Source organism: Triturus cristatus, chromosome 1_2 (assembly GCF_964204655.1).
Source record: "Triturus cristatus chromosome 1_2, aTriCri1.1, whole genome shotgun sequence".
Lineage (NCBI taxonomy): Eukaryota > Metazoa > Chordata > Amphibia > Caudata > Salamandridae > Triturus > Triturus cristatus.
In genome coordinates, this window is record NC_140580.1 from 71,061,704 (window position 1) to 71,079,452 (window position 17,749).

Below are 17,749 nucleotides of genomic sequence, written 5' to 3' on the forward strand. Positions count from 1 at the left end.
CTACTCACACATTGGTCACGCGACACATGGCGCAGTTGTTACACCCGTTGTCCCAAAGGTAAAAGGCGCAACTACTTCACGTGCAGTCTAATTACACACATAAGCAATATTAGCTGAACGTTTCCAGGTACATTTGTGTAAACGTTCACACTGGTAGTTACTCCTAATTACATCCGCAATTAGTGCATATTTACTTACGTGATTACAAAGAGCGTACAGCACTACTAGCTTACAGCAAGGCTGGCTGATGTCTTTAAAGGCTCTTTCTGCACTTGATATAAATAATGTTTTTAATAGCGCTACGTACCACACTGCTGCCATTTCCGAGCGCTATAAATAACAATTATTACCTATTTCACAGTAGTCAGTTTACTCGTAATGATTCAGTGCTGTGCCTTCCCTGCCAAGCTTGACACATGACCTTTAGAACACTGCATTTCTCAGCTGTAAACATCCAGATCACTCAGCTATCCCGCCGTCTTAATTAAGCACTTCTAAAGTAATGCAGCGACGGAGTTGTGTGAACTTCCATTCCACTGGGATTGTATCCATGACAAACACATTGGAAGTACATACTTCCATTCAAGTTAAATACCTGAGCCATTCCTGCGTGTTTGTGAGGGGCTGCATAACTACCTGGTGCAAAAGAATCTTTTTTTCCACCGCTCTGGAGTTTAGTCACCTTCAGGCGCACTTTGCTCATGGTATCCAAGTTGGTACAGAGGCCAGTCCACCCTGGAGACAGTTGCTGGAATTACGGAAGCTATACAAGTATGGGGGTCTAAGCATCAACAAAGGGAGAAAGAGTGGCTCGTGTTATTTAACATTTGCAAGATGTTCAACAGAAATGATCCAAGGAAGTTCTGGGCTTATATAGACACAAAACATAATGGATACACCTTTAAAACAAGGCAATAGTATGTAATTATGCACCTGGGAAGCACACGTCTCAGCTCTCTACCGCCAAATTCAGCAAACAAACACAGTCATCAAGTCTTGTAGAAAAACCCAGTTTTGTTGTGTGTGTCCCGGGTGCATTGTAATTCCGGCCGAATGGGTAATGACCCTCCTCTCTACGGGCCACATTACAACATTGGTAATTCTGATGCCCTAATGACGTGCCTAAAATTACTGCATCCAGCAGGATGAGAAAATAGCGGGGATTTACAGAAAACGTTCTCTGCGTGCACTGGGTGGATATGTGGATACCATGACTGCACACTGTGTACTGCTTGAAGATGCACCATTTGGCCACTATTTTTTTCAAAATGTTCTGAAGGAGAGCTCCCTGTCCCCCCCTTCATGACAGTCGGGCTCGTTGGCTATGCCGCTCAACACCTGGCACTCACCACAAACCTTTACGCCCTACCACTTTCAAATGTCACTAGCCGCCACTGAAATGTTGTAGTTTATATCATCCACAAGGAAATTGACTTGCATGAAAAGGATGACTGTGGAGTGTGTATGTGGAGCTTCTCTGGAAGGTACAGGTGTGGAAAATGCTATCAGGGAAATGTTCTAGGATCATTGTAACACAGCAAAAACCAAAGGAAATGATGGACGGAGTGTTGAACATTGCAAGCACTCACCCCCAGTCAACTGATCTGAGTTTAATCCATCACCGTTCTTTAGCCCACTCTGCCACCCCAGTTCAGACATGGCCATATGCAAATCAGTCTGACCCTGTGCCTCATGGGAACAGTCCAGCCGGAACTGCCAATCCATGTCTTCCCTGGACCGGAAACAAGCTTCCTAGGACCGGTTTCTGGCATTTCAGCCGTCTTCAGCCAGGCTTGCTTGAATCCAGTGGCAAAGTGAGCAAGGGACTCACGTCTGAGCATACCCTGCCAACTTATGGCGAATAAAGCAAAAACCAAAGGAAATGATGGACGGAGTGTTGAACATTGCAAGCACTCACCCCCAGTCAACTGATCTGGGTTTAATCCATCACCGTTCTTTAGCCCACTCTGCCACCCCAGTTCAGACATGGCCATATGCAAATAAGTGTGACCCTGTGCCTCATGGGAACAGTCCAGCCGGAACTGCCAAGCCATGTCTTCCCTGGACCGGAAACAAGCTTCCTAGGACCGGTTTCTGGCATTTCAGCCGTTTTCAGCCAGGCTTGCTTGAATCCAGTGGCAAAGTGAGCAAGGGACTCACGTCTGAGCATACCCTGCCAACTTATGACGAACAAAGCAAAAACCAAAGGAAATGATGGATGGAGTGTTGAACATTGCAAGCACTCACCCCCAGTCAACTGATCTGGGTTTAATCCATCACCGTTCTTTAGCCCACTCTGCCACCCCAGTTCAGACATGGCCATATGCAAATCAGTCTGACCCTGTGCCTCATGGGAACAGTCCAGCAGGAACTGCCAAGCCATGTCTTCCCTGGACCGGAAACAAGCTTCCTAGGACCGGTTTCTGGCATTTCAGCCGTTTTCAGCCAGGCTTGCTTGAATCCAGTGGCAAATTGTAACACACCCAATAGAAAGACTGACATTACCCCTTTTTGTGCTTTACGAAAAAGAGACTCTTTTGATTTTCTCAGGCCTGCATGGTTGTCTGATTCTGGCGATATCGGAGATCGGTACACAGGAAGAGAGGTTCATGAACCTAGCACATTCAGATAATTTCAAATTAAAATCAGATTTGACAATATTAGATGTGCTAAGAAATTACAAATCAATAAAGGGGATTTGATGTGAGTAGTATTACCCTAAAGTGGGTGTTAGAAAGGGGGGAATGAGTTTCAGCCAACCTCATAAAGTCCAGGAGTGTCAAGTTAGAGAATGGTCAGTGGTGGAATTGTAGTAAAATGGCCAATGCAAGTAAAGAATGTGCTGAGAGGTTGTAGCGTCTGGTACAGCAGGATTCTGGGAAGATGCAAGGTTTGAATGAGAAACATACCGAAAAACCATCCGAACATACATTCCAAGGTAGACCACATAGAGTTAAATCTATGCCAGCTAGATTTCATAATTATGAAAGGTATTAGTGTTTCTCTAAATTGCGTATGCCATGTCGTTTCATTTTCCTAAAGTTTTCTAAATATATTGTATATTATTTAGTGGGTCTATTAATCTGAAAGGTATATTTTTACTGTTTAGCATGATTTAGTCATTAAGTTAATTTCAGTCAATGCAATATGCCTTGTTTTTGTTGTGCAGTATTATTTTTTTATTATGTGTGTTGGGTATAAAGGGGGATGTGTGTTAAACCTGATATGCTTCTCACAAGCGCTCCTTAGTGGATCGCTTGTGAGCAATGTTCCAGGGCGACAGTTAGAGATGTTAAACGCGGTTGGTGTTAGCGGTGTGTGGAAGCTTAGGATGTTGTCTCCCGATTCCGCCCACACTTGCGATTAATAAACTTCAATGCAATGAATCTTGCCCACTGCGTCTTACATCAGAAGTATTTATCAGTACTGACAATCCCTCACATCAGGTTTCAAACTCTTCTGAACTCCCTGCTGGCTGCTTCCTCTCAGGGTGGGTCAGATCCGCAGTAGTTGGACCAGGACATGCTGAACCACTCTCAAGTCCCCTTGGAACGAAGTGTAGGCCTTGACCCTAGGATGTCTTAACCCTCAGCTTGGACTCCTTTTGGATGCTTTTGATGTGAATCTGAAAGCTAGCGATGCTGCTCATCCTCTAGTACTGATCTTGCTCCACCAATCCTGGTGCAGCAAATGCCAACTCTGGTTCACCTGTCAGGGTCCAAGGGCCGCACCAAGCATCTGTACCCATGTTTTTTCCGGCTGCTAGTCATCGAACCACTCAAAACCCCTCAAGTCCTCAGAAAGACATTAACTGAACCAGAAATCTTAGAATGCAGCCAGGCTCTGTCCCTGGGAAGCCGCAGTCCAGTCTGAGTTGATAATAGCCACTCCACAAAAGAAAAGGCATTGTCATCCCACTTAGAGAAAGAGGCCAAATGTCCCAAAACATATTAAAATAAAATGTATAGGAGGTAGTCTTTCTATCAGACAAGCCGATACAAATGCCATCACGGCTGCCTTTTTGGCACAGATTATAATAGTACAGGTCCTTGTCCCCAGCCAATGCCAACAACAAGTATAGTTTTATGCTTAGCTTGTGCAAGGAGGCTGTGGATCAGCAATAGCTGGTGCCCTGAGACCTTGTCAATACTGGCACTTGGATTATGAAGTCTAGTTTGTCTTAGGACCCAAAACAAGTTGCCCAGGAAAAAATCATCAACCTTTTGAAGTGAAGAACTTATGAGGTCCTGCAGCAGAGTGCCCTCTAAACAATAATTCTGAGACCACTTTTTTTGTTCAGAAGGCAAAGGTCATACACTCTTTTAATAACAGAGGATTTTCCCAGTCAACCCGTCAGCAGGACCTGGGCATTCTTAGATACCAACAAGGGAGTAAGGAGAAGACATTTCAGAGGAATAAGTAAGCCTGTTCCCAGGCCTCCTCAGAGGTCGTGAAGTCCCTGTTAGTTCTTCGCAATACACACCACCATTCTCTGTGCCACCTCAAAAGACTGATTCCAATCATTGAGAGAAGTCTTTCTCTCTACTACCATCTCTAGAACCAGATAACCACCAATGTGTGATCCTCTAAGCTCTACTCATACTTTTCATACTTAAATTCAAGATGCTATGTTTAACTCAGATCCTTGCAGCTATCCAGAATGACTGAGTGTACTTAGTAGATTTGCAGATTTCTTCTTCCATGTATCCAACATGGTTATATACATAGTAACGTTGTTAACTGTGCACTGCCCTTATGCACGGTGTTATCTGTACATTGCCCATGGGCACATTTGTGCAAGATATTGCCATGTGAAACACTTCTATCTGCACACAGTGCCCACAAACTCACTTTTATGTGCACCTGCCTGTAGGCATTCTGCTACTTGAACACTGCCTAAGAGCACTTATCTATCTGCTAGATGTAAATGGGCAGGCTGTTTTTTACCTGTGCAGTTTCTGTGTGCAATCTGCACAGTGTCTGTAAGCATTCTTGTATATGGAAACTGCTCGCTGGCACTGTTATCTGCACACTGCCACTCTTTAATCAGCACATTGCCCTTAGGACACATTGTTAGTTGTCGATTGTCATTGGGCACTCTTTTCTACACATTGACTTTCAGCACTCTGTTGTCTGCATATTGCCCAGTTAGTTACTCTATTTTCTGCGTATTGCCCTTGGACACCCTGCTAACTGCATATTGGCCAACATTACTCTCTTTTCTTCATATTGCCCTTAGGCACGCTGCTATCTCCACAGTGCTCATTGTTACTCTCGTTTCTACACATCGCTTCTCAGTACTCTGTTATCTACACATTGCCCTCAGAAATGCTGTTATTTGCACACTGCCCATTAGTACTCATTTTTCGGCATATTTCCCTTCGGCATGCTGTTTTCTGCTCATTGTCTGTGTGGAGTGGCTCTCATCACACTGTTCTCTACACATTGCATCTGCCAGGGATTCACATCACACTGTTGTCTACACATTGCCTCTACCAGGAAATCTCATCACACTGTTTTCTATCACATTGCCTCTGCCAGGAACTCTCCTCATCACACTGTTCTCTACACATTGCCTCTACCAGGAAACCTCATCACACTGTTCTCTACACATTGCCTCTGCCAGGAACTCTCCTCATCACACTGTTTTCTACACATTGCCTCTGCCAGGAACTCTCCTCATCACACTGTTCTCTACACATTGCCTCTGCCAGGGACTCCCATCAAACTGTTCTTTGCACGTTAGCATGGATACACTGCTGCTAAAAAGGTGCACTCTCCTGCTGGGGAGAGGATGGAATCTGCAGTACAGACTATTGATTGTGCTCCTGTTCCGCATGGATGGTTTCTTTATTGCTGTATATATTGCTGTGTGATTATTTTCCACTCCCCTTGACCCTAAGTTGCATGTGCCAGTTGAAAGCTATTACCGGTAATGCACCGTGTGGGCCGTTGGCCATTAATAGCATTGTAAATTGTAATTGCACATTGTGGGCAGGGGGTTAATGTGCAGCAGGTCCAGCACGGGCCAGAATGTGTTATATAATCAGTACCACTGCACCTCAAACCTTCAGCAGCTCTGCTCATTGCACATTATTTGTGGACCTCCCTAGTGAGAGGACACTGAGTGTTCCTACTTCTGTCGTCTCTCATCCTTAATTGTCCCTCTCTCTTATCTTTTGTATCCTCCTGTCTCTTTTCTCTGTTGCCTACCTTTTCCTCTCACCTGCAGTTTTTTCTTTCTCTCTGCTGTGCCCCGTTCTCTTTTCTTCTGTCCCTTCCCATCTCTTTTTGACATTACTATGTCCTTTGCCGTTTTCTCTCTTTCTCTTCTATTGTCTCTTACTCTCTCTCTCTTTTCAAGTCTAATTTCCATCTCCTTCTTCTTGTCCTCGCACTTATTTCAGTCCTATCCTCTCTCCTGCCTTTTAATGCCTGACTTAATAGTTCATCTGTCACCTGATCAATGTTAGAAATTGGAATTCTGGTTGACAGAGGAATGCATCCTGTCCAAGCCGGAACCACAATCCTAGACAGAGTAAGTCACAAGCACATCCTAAATTAACCTGTGCTCACCCCCCCCCCCCCCCATAGCTAGGCACAGAGCAGTCAAGCTTAACTTAAGAGGCAATGTGTAAAGTATTTGTGCAACACAACAAACAGTAAAACCGTGAAAACACCACACAAAAAGATAGCACATCTGGTTAGAAAAATAAGTCTTAATTTAATGAACAAAACAAGACCAAAACGAAAAAAAACATAAGTATAACTGGAGTTATGAATTTTTAAATTGTAAACAGAAATGTAGTGCTTAAAAGCACAAAGTGACAACCAAGGCTATCTGGTCATGCAAGACTGGGTCAAATCCAAAAGTTCAGGCTGGCCTGCGATGGAGCTCAGATTAGATACAGGGACCAGCCTTGGCCTGCTGTAAGGTACCTTGGTTCGCGGTTGCGTTGACATCGAAGACGAGATGGAGGAGCAAACGAGGCGATGCGTCTGCGATCATCCTTAGGATGTAGGTGGTGTGTCGTTCCAAGCTGCACGAAGTCGGAGATGCATCCGGAATTGAGGTAATGTGCCACACCATCGACAATACGATGACCTTGATCCTCACAGCAGCGGCGATGCATCACCATCAATGAAGTGCAGTGTACTCGATCCTAACAGCAGAGGTGATGTGTCAGTTCCGAGGGGCGCAACGACGTTGATGCATGGATTTTAGCTAGAGCAGCGCTGTATACCCACTTCCATGGGGTCCTGGACTTGACTGCCACCGCTTGGCAGGGAAAGACTCTCAGATGGCAGAGTCCAGGTGCTATAGCAAGGAGAGTTGGGAGTCTTTTATGTCCATAAGACTTTAATCAGGAGGCAAGCCAGCAAGTCCTTGGAGTCACTTTAGTTCTGGGTTGTAGCGATGCAGGTCCAGTCCTTCTTACTCTCAGGCAAGATTGCAGCAAGCAAAAGTACAGCACAGTAGAGTAGGAGTCCAGCAGAATGGCAGTCCTTTCAGCAGCAAAGCAGTCCTTCTTCCTGGCAGACTATCCATAGATTCAGAAGTATTCTGAAGTGGTGGTGTCAGGGGTCCAGTACTTATACCAGTTGTGCCTTTGAAGTGGGGGGAGACTTCAAAGGGATGTCTTTGAAGTGCACATAGTCACTGCCCTTCCAGCCCTAACTCCAGATTCACTACGGGGCGGTATGCAGCCCTTTGCACAGGGATATGACACAGCCTATTAAGGTGTAAGTTTCCAGCTCCTCCCTCCCATCCTATCCAGGATGGCCCATCAGGATGTTGATGGCCCATCAGTCACACATAAGCTCCCATTGTGTGGGGCTGTCTAGAGGGAATTCACAAAGCCCAGCTGTCACCCACCCCAGACATGTATTCAGAGACAGGCAGAAGGCACCAAATGGCTAAAGTAAGAAAATGGAAACTTTCTAAAAGTGATATTTTCAGAATTGCAATTCAAAATCTTATTTCACTATAAGTTGTTATTTTAAATTGTGAATCCAGATACATCAATCTCTTTCCAATTGGAAATTACACTTATAAGATGTAATATGGTAATCCAAATGTTATCCTATGGGTGAGATAGGCCTTGCAGTGGTGAACAACAAATTTAAGAGTTGTTCACTACCAGGACATGTAAAACTTAAAAGTACATGTCCTACTTTTTACATACCCTGCACCTTGTCCTTGGGCTGTCCAGGCCTACTTTAGGGGTGACTTGTATGTATTAAAAAGGAAGCTTTGGGCCTGGGAAGTGGGTTAACTTACCAGGTTGCCATAGCAGTGTAAAACCGCACACACAGGCTCTGCAATGGCAGGTCTGAGACATGTTTAAAGGACTACGAAAGTGGGTGGCACAATGCGTGCTACATGCCCACGAGGAGCATCTAATTTACAGGCCCTGGGCACATGTAGGGTACATTACTAGGGACTTGTAAGTAAATTAAACATGCCAATTGTGGATACTCCAATGTTATCATGTTTTAAGTGGAAAGCACATGCACTTTGGCACTGGTTAGCAGTGGTAAATTACCCAGAGTCCTAAAGTCAGTCAAAACAGGAGGTCTGAAGGCGAAACAGTCAGAAGAAACCACACCAAGGATGCCAGGTCTAACATGTGCCCCGCACCCTCCAGCTGAGAGTGGTGAGAGCTATCCAACCCCTTCGGCATTCTTCTCACTAAGGCGGAAGAACCTGGAGAAACCATCAGCGCTGGTGTGGTCTGTTCCAGGACAGTGTTCCGTCGTAAAGTCCATTCCCTGTAGGAAGATGGACCACCTCAACAGTTTGGGATTCTCACCCCTCATCTGCATTAACCATCTGAGGAGACTGCCTGAACCCAGAAGTGAGTACTAAAAAAGGTATGTCTTAGCTTCTTCAGTGACCAGACCTCAGCAAAGGCTTACCTCTCTATTGTGCTTCACCTCTGTTCCCTGGGAAGTAACCTCCTACTGATGAAGGCTAAAAGTTGATCCAGGCCCTCTTTGGTTAGCTGTGAGAGTATGGCCCTTACATCATGCTCTGAGGTGTCTGCCTGTACAATGAATTCTTGGGAGGGGTGCTGTGAACATGGCCTCCTTCGGGTGTCAAAAGCTTTCTGGCATGCCTCTGTTCAGATCACCTGACGTGGCTGCTTCCTTGAAGTCAGCTCTGTCAAGGGGGCAACAATGGTGCCTTTCCCTTGACAAATCTCCTGTAATATAGCCAGTGAGGTCTAAGAATGCTCTCACCTCTGTCTGGGTATTAGGGGTCCACAAGCCAGAATGGTTTCAGTTGTGGCCTGGAGGAGCTACACCTTGCCACCTCCCACTTGGTGACCCAAGTAGACCACAGAACGCTGCCCTATCTGGCACTTACTGCTCTTAATAGTCAGAACTGCACTCTGCAGAGACTGAAGCACTTCCTGGAGGTGGCACAGATGGTCCTCTCAGCTAGAACTGAAGATTGCAATGTCATCTAGAAGGCTGCACTGAATTTCGCCAACCCAACCAGGACCTGGTTGACCAACCTCTGGAAGGTGGCAGGGACGTTCTTCAACCCGAAGGGCATCACCTGAAACAGGAACTGCCCTTCTGGGGTACAGAACGCAGACCTCTCTTTAGCTCCCTTGGTCATGGCAATCTGCAAGTACCCAGAGGTTAAGTCAAACGTGCTGAGGAACTTGGAAGCTCCAAGCTGATCTATGAGCTTTGGGGATGGGGTGCGCGTCGGTCTTGGTGACTGCATTGAGCCCAGGGTAGTCCACACAGAACCTAAGTTTAGGTGTGACACCTGGAGAGGCAGCATTGGGGACCAACACCATTGGGCTGGATCAAGGGCTCAATGTTTGAGGGCTCAATAAACCCTAGTGACAGCATCTTGGAGACCTCTTACTTAATGCTGGCTCTCACCTTGTCAGACAACCTGTAAATTTTGTTTTTCACAGGTGTGCTGTCCCCAGTATCAAGATAATGGGTACACCATGTAGTGAGTCCTGGGGTAAGTGAGAATAAAGAGGCAAACTGCCTCAGCAACTGGCGGCAGTCTCTCTGTTGATCTACGGTCAGTGTAGGGGAGAGACTGACACCCTCCACCGACCGATCCTGCTCCTTGAAAGATAGGAAGTCAGGGAGAGGTTCACTTCCCTCTTCCACCCAATCATTAGTAACCAGGATCATGGTAAGCTACAACCTCTTAAAGTGGGGCTTGAGGCGATTGGCATGAAGGACCCTTAAAGGGTTCCTGGTAGCCTTGAGGTCCACCAAGTAGGTAACATCACTCTGGCACTCGTTTACCTCATTAAGCACAGATCAGTGATTTTGAAGGACCCTGGGCCCCACAGGCTCCATCACCCATGCTTTTTGGCCAGGCGGAAATTCAACCAGAGTGGCATTCTGGTCATACCAGCATTTCTTGTCATCCTGGCTGGCTTGCAGGTTTACCTGGGTGAGCTCCGGAAGCACACTGTTTGGTTGCATAGTACCAGCATGTAGCTGACCACATCCTGGGGGCTCTCCTGGGAGCTTACAGCCCTCCTTCTCCAAACTGAGAGATCCTCTCAGAGGGTGCCCATACAGACGTTCAAAGGGGCTGAACCCATCCCCCTTCTGTGGTACATCCCTGTAGGCAAACAAAAGGCATGGCAGGAGGATGTCCCACTTCCGCCTCATGGGCTCTGATAGGCCCATAATCATGCTCTTAGGATCCTGTTGAACCTGTCAAGAAGCCCATTGGTTTGTGGATGGTAAGGAGTGGAGAACTTTTAGGTTACCCCACATGGCCTTCATGTACCCTGACATGGTACCCCAGTCAGATACCACCTCCTTGGGGGAAACCGGCATAGGTAAAGATCCCCATCTGTGCCCTGGCCACAGCTGGCGCAGTCACAGTCCTGGGTACCGGATGGAATGGTCCACTGAGACCAGAACAAATCTGTTGCTCATGGCTATCTTGGGGTCTAGAGGCTCAATGTGGTTGATGCCCACCCTTGCAAAGGGGGTGCCAGTAACAGGAAAAGGTTGTTAAGGGGCCTTGCACCCCCCCTGACTTACCACTTGCCTTGTAGGTAGGACAGGACCTGCAGAACACATCTGAGGCTTTCCTCATTTGAGGCCAGTAAAAGTGGGTGACAAGCCTGTCAAAGGTCTTGTCCTGCCCCAAATGACCTGCCAAGTGTACATCATGATCCAGTCTCAGTAGGAAGGCCCTGTAGCCCTGGTTATCAATCAATCAATCAATCAAAGCATGTGTAAAGTGCACTACATATCCGTGAGGGTCTCAAGGCGCTGGGGGGGGGGGGGGTTGGGGCGGGAGGGGGAGCTGTTACTGTTCGAAGAGCCAGGTCTTGAAAAGTTTTCTGAAGATCAGAAGGTCTGCCGTAGGTGGATGGGGAGGGTGTTCCATGTCTTGGCGGCGAGGTGGGAGAATGATCTGCTGCCGCCGGTCACTCTTCGGATGCGGGGGACGGTGGCGAGGGCGTGGTCTGCGGAGCGGAGCTAGCGGGTGGGGGTGTAGAGGCTGAGTCGGTTGTTGAGGTATGCTGGTCCGGTGTTGTGGAGTGCCTTGTGTGCGTGGGTGAGGAGGTTGAAGGTTATCCTCTTGTTGACAGGGAGGCAGTGCAGGTCTCTCAGGTGGGATGTGATGTGGCTGCGGCGAGGGATGTCGAGGATCAGGCGTGCAGTGGTAAAGTGCTGATATTCCTAAAGTCAGCAAAAACAGGAGGTCTGAAGGCAGAAAGTCAGGGGAAACCACACCAAGGATGCCAGGTCTAACAATCAACAAAAGAAGAAGCACTTCGGGGACACTGCCATCGACGCTTGGGGTGTGAGGGTTAATTGGGGTGTGTGGGGGGCTGTGACGGAGGAGGCATGTGACTATTTCCGAGCACTAAAGAGTGGACACCTGTCGGTCCTCTGGATAACATTGCGGGGGAGGGGAGCTGTCTCGTCTATATCATATCCTATGCAACCTGCAGTAAATTGTATTGGTTTTGTTGTTGAAAATGCAAATAAAAAGAAATTTAAAAAAAAAAGAAGAAGCACTTCTGAGGGAGGTGCTTATGCTCCACCTAAAATATTGCTAGCGTTCACTACATATTTTGATTGAGCAGAACATGTGAGCTTCTGCTGAAAAGAAGCGCCTGTATTGTACTTTTTGTATTGTACTTTTTGATATGTGGAAAAGCTTATGCTCAACACAACAGGACTGAGGAGAAACGACCTTTACATCGCAGTGATTACACCGCGATGCCATTACAACACGGTCTTTAAAACGACCGTGTTGTTAGCACGCAATGCCATTACTATGCAAGTCATTACATCGACTTGCAGTAGATGGTGCGCTAACATTAGGAATAGTATAGTTTACTATTCCAACGCCTTCCCTACTGTTGTGTAGGCTGGCGTTGGAATAGTAAATTATATATTTCTAATGTCAGCGCTCCATCTGCTGCAAGTCGATGTAATGACTTGCGTAGTAATGGCATTGCGTGGTTACAACGCGGTCGTTGTAATGACCGCGTTGTGATGCCACGCAATGTAATGACTCGGGTAGTAATGAGTCATATTCGGACTGAGTTGTTTATGATAATCTATTGATCAAGGCAATCCTGATAATTTATTATGAAAAGTTATAACAAAGGCAGAAGGCCTGACTTATTTACGTCAAGGGATCATTAAAGGTGGCTTGTCATTAAACTGACTTAAAGCTTGTGGACAGGTATAATATTACATGGAATCTAACAAATTATCATTACAATAGTCAGCAAGGCTTTTGGTGGTGGTTACCCCTCTGATATTTGACGATTTGTAATGTGATAATCACTTTTTCACTTTTCAGAAGCACTGTATATTATTTTGCCAACTGTAGTTTTGTTTTATTGTAATTTTATGACTGACTGTATGATGGATGCAGCTGATGAGCAAAGCAAATGCCATAGATCTAAAATGTTTATTGTGAAGAGTTATGACAAAGGAAATATGCCAGATTCATTTATTGTGAAAATCATATTTCAAATTCAATAGGCCTATAAAGGGGGATTGGTACTACACTTTGTTAGTGCCTAAATACAGTCATTTTGTTACATAGAATCTGACAGATTAGAGTAGCAAGCATGGATTCTGGTGTTTGACAACCCCAGAATGTACAAGATTTGCTCTCTGATACTTCTTGCGAGACACTATTAGGAGGGCCTGGAAGGTGCAGTTTTCTCCCAGACCCTTGTAATATAAATAGACAAATAAATAAATACATAAATAAATAAATACATTGTGCAACATTTACATACATAGAGGGTCTTTGGGTCAGCCCTCTTCTGTCTGAGTGTAATTCACATCGTTCTTCTTCTCCGCATGACACCATACAGCATGGAGCAATGGTTAATCCATTTATGTCATTGTCTCTATTGCCCTCTAAGTAACGGCATTTTACAAATCCACCTGTACATGAGTGAGCTTCAGTGTCTTGGCTGGTGGTCAGCCCTTTAGTTTTCAATTGTTTTTCTTTTTATGGTCCCCATTAATTTCTTTTTTTTTTTAATGAATGTCTTTCCACTACCCAGAGAGTACTACTGGGCCACTCTCTTATCACTCATTTCAGCTGCAGGGCTTGGTGATTCCTGTGAGGCCAGTATTTCTAGAGTGGGAGGCCACCTTTGAATGATATTTTCCGTAGTGTACAATTGTTTTTCAGTTATAAGATATCCAACATGTTTACAAGTGTTTTGGTGGCCACCTCAACTCAGTACAACAGTGATATACATATTCCCTTTAGCAGTTGGAGATGGCTTCCCAGCGTGATGTTTACTTCGCGACAATGGACAAAATGGGGTCCCGCCATTTTGAACAGGGCGAGCAGACGATTGCTTGGCCCCTCCCCGCCCTCACGTCATCGCCAGGATAAAAGCAGCTTAAAACACACCCCCGCTGATTACGAGTGAGTGTGGTTGTGTTGTGACAGCGTCCTGAGGCGGAAAGCAGGGACGGATGTTTAACTTTGTTTTCACTTTGCTAAAAAACCTGCTACAACTACTAAATTGCTAAAACTGCTTTATTGAAAGGAGAAAATCATCACTGCCTCTCTTTTTAACTTGCACTCGGTAAGTTTGTATATTTGATTGGGCACTTACCCGATTTTCACTTTTTATCTGCAAAATACCGCTGTGTGTAGCGGAGCGCGGCCCCGCCCTAAAAGACTCGCCTAGAGCTAGAGTCTCTTCACCTGTGCACCCCACAGCATCCGAGTAGGCGCTGCTTGAGGTCCCGCCATTTTGAACAGGGCGAGCAGACGATTGCTTGGCCCCTCCCCGCCCTCACGTCATCGCCAGGATAAAATGACGCCCTTTCCCGGGGAGCGCAGCGGACGGGCGCAGCGGCGGCGCCGGCGGAGTGCCGAAGGCGCGCCAAAGGTAAGCCCGTCTGCGCCCGTCCGCGCCACGACCGGGCCCAGGGCCATACCCCCCGGACGACTCATACAGTATTCTAGAAATACCCTGTTAGGCTTAAAAACTAAAACATCTACCTGCACTCCTTCCTTTAACATGGAGAATTGGGCAGGACCATGGTGGTGCAATATATGCACAAACAGTTTAGGTGACACTCAAACAAAGAGCCCCTTAAGCCTTAACAAAATGGAAAACCTACACTGTGGCCTTGTCAATGTCAGGTCCATGGGCAAGCACGCCCAACATCTCTTTGACTTAATCTTGGAAAAGGAGCTGGACTGTCTCTTCATGACAGAAACCTGGCTAACCCAAAATAGCAACCCGGATGTGACGACCCCTCTCCCGCAGAGGTGCCTCATTGCCAGAGAAGACAGATCCCTCCAGAGGGGCGGAGGAATAGCAATTGTCTACAGGGACTCACTGAGTTGCATGACTTTCCCAATCCCAGGTATCAAAGGTAAGTATAGGCTTCGCACTAAGATTACATGACTCCTTCACCTTCTCAGGAGCACTAATATACCGACCTCCGGGAACACCCACTAACTTCACGAATAGTATAGGAGAAGCAGTAGGAGACCTAGCCCTGAAATCTGCAAATTACACGATCTTAGGAGACACTAATATACATCTAGACTCCCTCTCAGACCGCGCCACCTTAGGTTTCACAGAAACAATGAAGGTCCTCTGCCTTAAAATACTCACCACCATGCCCACGCACAATGCAGGTCATATCCTTGACTGCATCTGTTCAAACCTAGACACACTTCTTGTAAAAAAAAACCAGGAACTAACCTGGTCCGATCACAGCTATATCCATTTTGAACTTCAAGGTATAATGAAACATAAACCAGGGATTAAGCCATGCGCCCCCAGGGAGGGCCACACTGAAGAACTTGATAGGAAATCCGGGGTTTCTAACCAAGGCACTAGAAACTAGACCATCATTAGTAGGGAACCCTGAGAAGGATAGCCAGTCCTTCAGGGAATGGATGGATGCCCTATCTACGGAAAATGACAAAACCACACCAAGATTAAGGTGCAACAAGAAACATAGAACCTCTGCCCCCTGGTTTTCCCAAACCCTAAAGGAAGAACAAAGGAAGGTTAGAGCATTAAAGCGGACCTGGCGCAGAAAATATAATACAACTGACCAGTCTAGGTATAAAGTGGCTCGCCGACACTACCATGGGATGATAAAAACAGCCAAAAAGGATTTTTTCACCGATGCCATAACTAACAAACAAAAAGACATCTTCAATATCGTTGACTCCTACACCAACCCAAAGAACATGCAGAGAGACATTCCCCCCTCGCAAACCCTGTGTAACAACATCGCGGACTTTTTCCATGAGAAAATACAGACGCTCACTAAAGATTTCCCACACTCCCCCTGAGCTTCCAACAACAAGCAATAGCCGTGGCAGGCACATGCTTCGGCATAATAAAAGGGCTCAGGAAATTTTTCGACCTAATCCCTCTTGCAGCGAGGAAGATGGTGGCTGTAGCCCTCATTACCTCCCGCATCGACTACTGCAACAGCATATACGCAGGAACAAATAGGACAGTCTGCCATAAACTACAAATGGTGCAGCATGCAGCGGCCAGACTAGTGTTGGGATGGAAAAGAAGGACCTCAGCCTCAACAGCTATGAGCACCCTGCATTGGCTGCCAATTTATAAAAGGGTGCTGTTTAAAATCCTGCTAATCACCTTTAGGGCATTTAACAAAACAGGACCCAAATACATCGAAAACATGTTCCAACGCTACGTCCCCTCCCGATGTCTGAGGTCCCAAAGTGAGAATCTCCTTACCATCCCCAAGTTTAGACTCAAAACCAGAGGAGGCAAAGCCCTGGCAGTTTTGGGGTCCAAAGCTTGGAATTCACTGCCGCCCCCACTCCGACATATCCCTACAGAAACCATTTTTAGAAGGACCCTTAAAACCTGGATCTACACCCTATCAGATATACAATGCAATAACATGATATAACACTCCAACCATGATACACCACAAGAACAAAGTCACCTGGTTCTTTTACACTCAGAAGCGCTAAGATGCTCCGTGGAGTGTAACCTGCGCTATACAAACACCACTTACATTACATTACATTGTGCAGTGTGTCATTATTATTTTTTTCCTACAAGACGACAAACACATTGCTTCTAAAAGCGGCAGCTATGTTAAAACTTTCAAGAACGATTCACTATATTTTACAAAAACATAGCAAGACCACCAGATCACACTGGCCTGTAGTGCATTCTGGCTGTTCCAGAATGGATGGCACACGCTATTCACACTTGCACTCACGACACGAGCATAGGTGTACTCGCCGACGCTGACTACAGGGACCACAGTTCTTTGGGGTAACACGCAGGTAGGTCAGCAGTGTGTGACCATTTTGGATTAGTTATTTAGTGGCTCCTTGAGCCGGGAAGCCGACGGGCTTAGGTTACGCACCTGCGTTGCTACGGGAGGTACATACCTGATAATGATTTTAGCAGCCTACACAGCAACCCTGCACTCTTTCCTACTCCCTGCTGACGAGAGGCAACAACCTCGAAACACGTGTCCAGGGATGGCACACGCTATTCACACTTGCACTCACGACACGAGCATAGGTGTACTCGCCGACGCTGACTACAGGGACCACAGTTCTTTGGGGTAACACGCAGGTAGGTCAGCAGTGTGCGACCATTTTGGATTAACTACCAAAAACATTGCCTGCAGCAAGCACAAATGCATAAAGACTCATGTATAGTGCAAAACACCTACATTGTGAGTCTTTACACCTTCAAAACTGCCATAATTTGCTAATATGGGCTCGTTATTTAGCAATCAGATTCGCTAAAGGGGGTCGTTTGTATTTTGGTTCCCGTGCCTATTTTCTGTCTCAGGCCGATCCTGCAGACAGCCACTTGCAGCAAAGTTTAATTTTATTTTTGCATTGTAATTGTATACCTGACAGGTTTATATGGTGGCATGTTTTTTTTTTACACTTTTATTATTTTAGTTTATGTACCAAGTGCTTACGTTTGTGTGTCTGTTTATTGCGAGTGGGTACATGGATGAATACATGAGTGGGTCAGTGGGCGGATGAATAGATATATGAGTGCAGAGATGACATAGGGGCATATCAACAACAACCGGCGATAATTATCGCTAAGCGCACTTAGCGCTAGGATAATTATCGCCGGCTAGCGTTGATTTTTATCGCTGAGATAGCATGCTATTAGCAACGCTTATCTCAATAGCGATAAAAATCCTCACGCTAAGTGGTTAACGTGAGATTATCGCTGGAAACCCAGTGATAATCTCA

At 46.1% G+C, this 17,749-nt stretch overlaps 1 long non-coding RNA gene across 2 annotated transcripts in view; it reads left to right on the top strand.

The window, feature by feature from the left end:
• The window catches only part of LOC146866820 (uncharacterized), a 244,371-nt gene that overhangs the window by 38,352 nt on the left and 188,270 nt on the right, over nt 1–17,749 (top strand). The window lies entirely within an intron of this gene.